This window comes from Mandrillus leucophaeus, unplaced genomic scaffold (assembly GCF_000951045.1).
Source record: "Mandrillus leucophaeus isolate KB7577 unplaced genomic scaffold, Mleu.le_1.0 Scaffold27, whole genome shotgun sequence".
NCBI classification, from domain to species: Eukaryota; Metazoa; Chordata; class Mammalia; order Primates; family Cercopithecidae; genus Mandrillus; species Mandrillus leucophaeus.
Genome location: NW_012102809.1, coordinates 6,802,680 through 6,810,104, shown reverse-complemented (window position 1 = coordinate 6,810,104; position 7,425 = coordinate 6,802,680). Strand labels below are relative to the sequence as shown.

General features: G+C 38.4%; 1 pseudogene across 1 annotated transcript in view; it reads left to right on the top strand.

The window, feature by feature from the left end:
- Nucleotides 1-1,145: 1,145 nt before the first annotated feature.
- Nucleotides 1,146-7,425, top strand: part of LOC105542908 — a 16,263-nt pseudogene continuing 9,983 nt past the window's right edge. The window contains exon 1 of the transcript XR_001006550.1: nucleotides 1,146-1,337. The product of XR_001006550.1 is annotated as an snRNA-activating protein complex subunit 5 pseudogene (transcript). The remainder of the gene's footprint in view (nucleotides 1,338-7,425) is intronic.

Here is a 7,425-nt window from a genome sequence, read left to right as displayed (position 1 = left end):
GTTATTTCTAAATAGAACTTGTCTCTAATCCTAATGTAACGCAAATGTACATGATGTTGCATTAAGATTAGAGACAAGAATATTCTCAGGCAAACAGGAAATAGGTTAACAGGTGCACGACCAACCTTGGAGCAATTTGATGGGCACCATCAGAGGAGCAGTGTGACTACTGGGCACTCACCTCAGCAGAGCTGGTTGGGTACAGCTAAGGGTAGGGATCATCCCCAAAGAAAACGGGACAAGGAAAGAAGAGCAGTGGATGTCTCTTAGAGTCAACAGCACTGGCACTCAGAATGCAAGTGAGACCATCTTTGGGAGAGCCCAGAACCCTTCACCACATTATCAGCTCCTCACAGAAGGGCTCATGACTATCCTGCTCACAGCTGTATTCCTCATACCATGACTGGCACATATTAATGGTGGCTCATAGCTGCTCATTGAGTTCATCAATGGTTCTGCATGAAGAGTTTGAGGAAGGCCAGAAGTTTATCAGAGAATGGAGGGGTGGAGACCCAGGAGTATTGACCTATGATTGTTGAAATGCTATTTTTATCATCAGATAGATTTGGTCAGGAGCCTACAGGAACACTAGGAAGATACTTACAAAATATTCTTCTTCTTTAAAATCTCTCCCTTTGTGGAGTCATTAATCATAGAATTCCCAACCTGACGCTCCACTTTGTGGGTCTGTCGTCACAACTAGGGTTTCCAGCTCATTGCCCCAGTTGCTCTTAACCTCTATATTATGTTTTATACCTTTTTCTTCTGCTGCCATCCTGGGTTTTGCTGGCAGTAAAAATAAGATTGCCCCACTATCTTTCTTAAAACGATGTGAAATTTTCTGTTGCTCACTGGGTTAGTAGTTGACTCATGCTGCAGGAAATCTGGGAATTGAAGATATGACAGATAGTTAAGCCCCACATCTCTCACATAAACTCCTTCCCCTTCTCCATTATTCCTTCCTTAACTGTTTACTGTCAATTATGTGCCAAGCAATATGTAAAACATTATGACTGTAGTAATAAAAGATATCCAATTTGTTTTTAAAATATTTTTGAAAAGTAAAAACAAAAGGCTGAACCATGATGCTGGAATAAACCAATTGTTGTTGAGCTTAGACTCTGAAAATTTTCTCTGCTTTTACCATGTGTGTGTCTGAAGGTGGATATTGTTATGCAAGGAAGAGAAGTGAATATACAGGAAATGAGATCCTTAAAGAGGTTGCCATCCAGATGTTAAATCAAAGAGATTATGATTCATTCAACCAAGTTGTACTTTTGAAGGCCTGTCCAAGTCATGGTGCCTTTGAGGTTTTGCCTGTTACTATTCAGAACTTGGTATGTGTTATTCCATGTAAATGTTATGCAATGATTCAAAAATGAATACCAGGTTGAAAGATGTTATAACAGTCCCTTGTTTCAATGAAATCTACCTTTGTGAGCAGAGGTGACCAAAAAGACCACACTGCATGACCAGCAGCCCACAAACCAGACTGGGCTAAGTTCTGCTGCTATTTCTAGAACTTCTGCTGTTCAAAGCACTCCTTGGGTCCAGCCAGATTGCCATACTTTCTTGATACATTTTCCACGGTTGCTTCATTTGTTGTTCATTTCTCTTAGGGCTTATAGTAGGTTATTGTTTGAGGTGGCATATCTGTACATCTTAATAAAATATTTTTGGTTCCACATTTTCCGCTCAAGTTCCCTGTAGCCATGATGAACACCTGGCATCCTTTGGACAGCTTTCCATAACTACATAATAATGAGCCTGTTTTTACCATCCATATTAGATATGGCTAGAGTGACTATTTTCTGAAGCAAAATTATGCTGAGCATTTGCCAAATATCAGATGAACTTAAAGCCCTAGAATTATCTAAGAAAGTCCAAGGGGAGTGTCATTGTTCTAGACTTAGTTCAAAAGATGCTGGACAATGGCGTACATGTTCAGCCTTTGTAGACATATAGAGTGAACATTACCCTTGCTGTTACAGGTTTTATTCTCTGCTGAGGGCCACAGAGCCTCACCGTTAGTTTGCCCCACACACAACAGGGTAAATTCCTACTCCTTTGTCAATTAGGAATTTTCCAGGCAATGTGTTTACATCTTGGGTAAATACATTACTTTCATCAGTGTAACTTAACTATAAAGTATTTTTAGAGGATCAGATTATTTGAGTATGGCTGTGATAAGTCTCTCCTTAAATGGACCTTAACAAAGTAGGAAGAAAACGTTAGCAGACATTTCAGACTAATGATGTTTTCTTTTTCTCAAGTGGGTTATTCAGAGTTGAATAGCAATTACTTAAAGCTAGTAACATAGGAACATTTTCTGTAATACTGTAATAATGTTTGTTTATGTTTTTTCATTCTATAACATTCAGCATGTGACAAAGGAATTAGAAAAAAGATTAGTCAAATTTGGAGCCATGGAATTAATGAAATCCGTATGTTTGAAGAATCATTTTATATAACTCCATGCTTTTGATATTTCCTAGAACATCTTAGATTGAGGTCATTGTGCATTATTAACAGAGTCCTGGTTAATAATGTACAATGACCTTAATTCAACATGTTTTCAATGAATGACTGACCTTCATGCTTATAACATCTTGACTATACTTACAAATATTTTTCTAAATTGCTGGTCTGTTTGCAGATGCATTATCAGTGGCATGCAAAAAATAAGATTATGCCTTGTTTAGGATTCTCTTTCTTGTAAAGTCCCATCATTGCTGCATTAAGATAGGTATGGGAATGTGTAGGCAAAGTCACATATAGTGACACGCATTGGATAAAAATTATAAACTTCAGTCACCTGACTCTTTCACTCAAAAACATAATGTGGCTCTCCTTTATGTCTTTTTTTAATGATTTACATAGCTTTCCGTTGTATGTATGTGCTATAATTTATTTTAATAAACCTCCACTAATTGACAGCTGGATTGTCTCCTAGTTTGTAATTTATAAACCATGATACAATTAACACCCAGGGAAACATATCTTTGTGTACTTTGACAAATATTTCTATAGAATAAGTTCCTAGAAGGGGAATATCTGGTTCAAAGGAAATGTACACTTAAGCTATGATTGGTATTGCTAAAAATTTATTTGTTTCAAATCCTTGCCCATTCTGGGAATCGGCAGTTTCAATTTTTGCCAATTTGATGTGTCAAAAACCTTATTGTTGTTTTGATTTGCATTTATTTGATTATTAAAGAGTCTGAATATCTTTTCATATATTTACTAGCCATTTTTATTTCCTCATTTGAAACTGCCTATTCATGAGCTTTGTTCATGGTTGTGTTGGACTGTTCATTTTTCTCGTTAAGTTATACAAGCTCCTTGTGTATTACAGGAAAAAACCCCTCTATTTTAGTACATATGTTGCATCCATTCTCACACTAATTACATATTGATTACAGCGAAGTATTGTTCTATTGTACACTATTATTAAAGTTGCCCTCACTTTGATTCTCTGGCAAGTTCTGTAAATTTTATGAGCAATTTTATTACAGACATTTGTTTAAATATCATCACCAAAAAAGAGTGAGAAACATTGCCTAAATAGAGGAAAAATGAAGAAATATACAGAACTTTTTAACTAAACCTACAAGGTTTAATGTCTATAAAGATAAAACTTTTTATTTTCCAGAAGATTCTTGAAGTCTGGAAATTCTTGGAGATGAAAAGTCGTGCATCACTCATGGAGACACTTCAGCCATGAGAGAGAGAAACCAATCTGCATCCCCTCAGAACACAGCATTACCAACTCCAGCAGGAGCAGACTGTATTGTAGAGAGAACACGGGTCATTCAGACATTCTAGCTCATCATTCGTCACCATGTGCCCTGGTTTACCAGAGCATCCACTTCCTTTTCTGTGAAGTGCATGCAATTATACCTGACCTGAATGTAGGGTTACTGTGGTCATTAAATGAGGTTCACTATGTAAAATGTCTTTACATAGTAGATGCTCAACAAACACTCCTGTTCCCAATCCCGCAAGTTATTTCATGAAAAAATTGTACCTATAGCTACTCAACTGTGACAGGAACATTTAAAATGTAAAATCACCAAGCCAGTAAATATAAAGGTTTGGCTCCTTCTTGAAATACTCAGTTGCTGAGGTTTCTCACAAGTAAGTCAAGATACACTTGATTTTCTAGAATGAGGTAGAAACTATATTCTCTTCAAGATGGCTCATAGCCTCTGTACGTTTTAAATATCTAATGTTAATGCTGAAACTGATGCTTACTAGGGAAAGCAAGTGCTGCATGACAAACGTTAGGTTCCATAAGCCATGTGAGTAAACTGAGAATCTGGTCATAGTCCCATAGTTCAAGAAGTGGATCAAGCATGTGACTTGGTGTATGACTGATTCCTCATACGTCTGCTATGGGTATATGACTGATTCCTTATATGTCTACTTTGGCAGGGAAGATCTCAAATACTTTTAGACAATAGTCTTCATGGGGAGAAAAGTATGGCACCTGCAATTAGTCATGTTGATAGTACGCATTCTTGATCTCACATGATGAAAAGGGCACTTCAACTCTGTGGTCTTTCTCCCTCCAAAACCATAACCCCCATCTACTCATGAGGAAAACTTTAGACAAATCCCAACTGAGGGGCATTCTATACAATCTCTGACCAGTGCTTCTCGAAACTGTCAGGGTCATCAAAACTAAGAAAGTCCAAGAAACTCTCCCCAGAGGAGCCTGAGGAGACACGGTGACTAAACGTAATGTGGTAGCCTGGATGGGGTTATGGGACCCAAAAAGGACATTAGGCAAAACCTTAGGAAATCTGAATAAAGTATGACTTCAGTTAATACTGATGGATTACTATTGGTTTGTTAATTATAACAAAGGTACTGGACCAATGTAAGATGTTAATAATACGGAAACTAGGTATGTGGGCATATGGGAACTCTCTGTTCTGCCTTCACAATTTCCCTGTAAATCTAAAACTGTTCTGAAATGAAGAGTTTATTTAAAAAAAAAAAAAGCTCCTTGCCTCCCCATCCATTCCACTGTCAATTAGTACATCAAAAAAGCCAAAAATAAAACTTCCCCAATACTTCTGGAAATACAGTGTGCTTTCAAAGAGGTTAAAGTCTCGACATCGCATATCAGCATTTAATTTTCTCCAAATGTGTCTCAGATACTGGTCACTTCTGGTCTGGGTTGCCCACTGTTCTGGGGGCCTGTGTCAAGCTGGGACACTAGTGGATGCTCGATAAATAATTAAGAATTGGTAGAGTGATGTGAGAATTAGGTCTTCGGTAAGTAAATTATGAATTCTGGCCAAACCAGTCCATGTCATGACGTGGCTCTATTTTACAAGAAGCCAACCTGCAGACCAGCTGTGGGACAACACCCAGGGGTGGCTTGCGTGCGTGTGCACAGCCACTCTCCTCACGTTCAGTTCTCACACAGCAACACGTCAGTTCTGGACAGAGGGTACAAGATTAAAAACTGAGAGTTGATCTTTGCACAGTGTCCATGGCAGACCCCTTCTCCCCAAATTGTGGTTGGGTACTACATGGTCTTAAATACAACCAGTTCAGGCAGAAATCACTGATACAACATTTAAAAAACAAACCAAACAAAAACACATCCTTTTTTAGTCAGTTAGAGTGTTAGGAATTTTCCAGTATTTTATTTAAACTAATGAACCAAAGCATTTATCAGACTGAGTAATTGACTAATGCAAATTTGCATGTTCAAATGGATGCCTATTCCAAGTCAATTTGGCACGTTCTTCATCTATACACTCCAGAGTGCTGTACTATTTGCAGAGCATGTGGAATATAGAGAAATCTCAAGTTCATTTCTCACGTGTGTGTGAGCGTGCTGATGTGTGCATGTGTTCGTGTAATGTTGGTTACTAATAAATTTCAGCCAGAGGAAGGAAAGGAGTGAAATATCTTACATTTAGCAGCCTTTCCAATCGATTTTAAATGAAATTGTTGCTTAGTGTTTTCTTTATGTCAATAATGAAAAATGGTGGGGGTGACGAATGAGTCTTGACTTTCCACGTCCCAAGGATGGTAACAGAAGGCACTCAGCAGGTCTGCCCACTCCTGTTGTTAATTAAAGTATTTTCACATTCTCCAGGGTGTAATGCACTCTGGGCACTGAGCCCCAGAGAGACTTGTGCAGTCTAATAATCACACATTCGAATAAATGCAGTAGGGGTCCACCAGGGAACAGATCGCTTCTCCACCCTCATTAATGTCTGCAATACTCTGCAAATATCTGAAATGCACTGGCTCCATTTCTTATGAATAATAAATATTAGTCAGGCTCCTAGTTGCTCAGTGGCTCAAGGCAAGGCAGACACCCACCTACTCAGCAGTGACATTTGCAGCTCAGAGCTTGCTTTATTGCATTCACCAAGTGGTTCTTGCCAAAGCAGATTTCCTTGGATTTGTTACACCCTTTGTCTGGATTGTACTGTAATTCTCATTTGTTGGCACTGTTAAGGCATTTGTCTGTGTATGAAATATGAAGAGTTTTACAAAGCTGATTTTGAACTGTCAGAAGGTATATCTGCACACCCCCAAATCGTCTTGAGGACCTCGAACCTCAGAAAAACAGGACACATTTTAAATATTCGACATCCTTCCAAACTGCTGCTAAACTAAATTGAACGTAAGTCTCCTGAATACTTCAAATTTTAGTTGAAAGAAAGTTGGGGCAATTTTACTTCAGAGAAGCATACAAGTCCAAAAACTCAGGGTAGGAACTAGCTGATGGAAATAACACTAGGGATGTAGAAGATCTGGACTCCTATTTCAGTTGTAATAACACAAACACAACACAGCTTGATGAGAAAAACAGGTTACATTTTATTGTATATTGTATTTCACAAAGGGCTATAATGTACACAAACCACATTTAACCCTCACGGCAGCTTATATGAAAGATAAGGTTATTTTTCAAAAAATAACAAAATTAAAGTTCAGCGAGGTTAAAGGATTAGCCCAGACCACACAGTACGTGGCAGAGTTTGCCCTTAAACCCAGGTCTTCTTACTCCAAGGATTTTCACTATTAAAACAGTGCTTTACATTGGATGGCAATTTATATATTTCAGCCTTTTGCCTCACGGAATATTGCCCCTCCATCTTTGTTTTGTAAAGAGATCTGTATTATATCTGTGGCACAGGAAGACTTAACATTCTGTGATGTGTATTTGGTTGGCTGCAAAATAGCCTGGCTGCTCTAAACTAAAAAGCAAGTTAGCAAGATATCGAAATTGGCTGTCGTTCATTTAGCAGTAGCTTGAGTTGAATTAATTAGCGATAGCTGAGGTGGTCATAGTGATATGACATTCCTTAATACATGAAAGACCAGGCCGGGCGCGGTGGCTCAAGCCTGTAATCCCAGCACTTTGGGAGGCCGAGACGGGTGGATCACAAG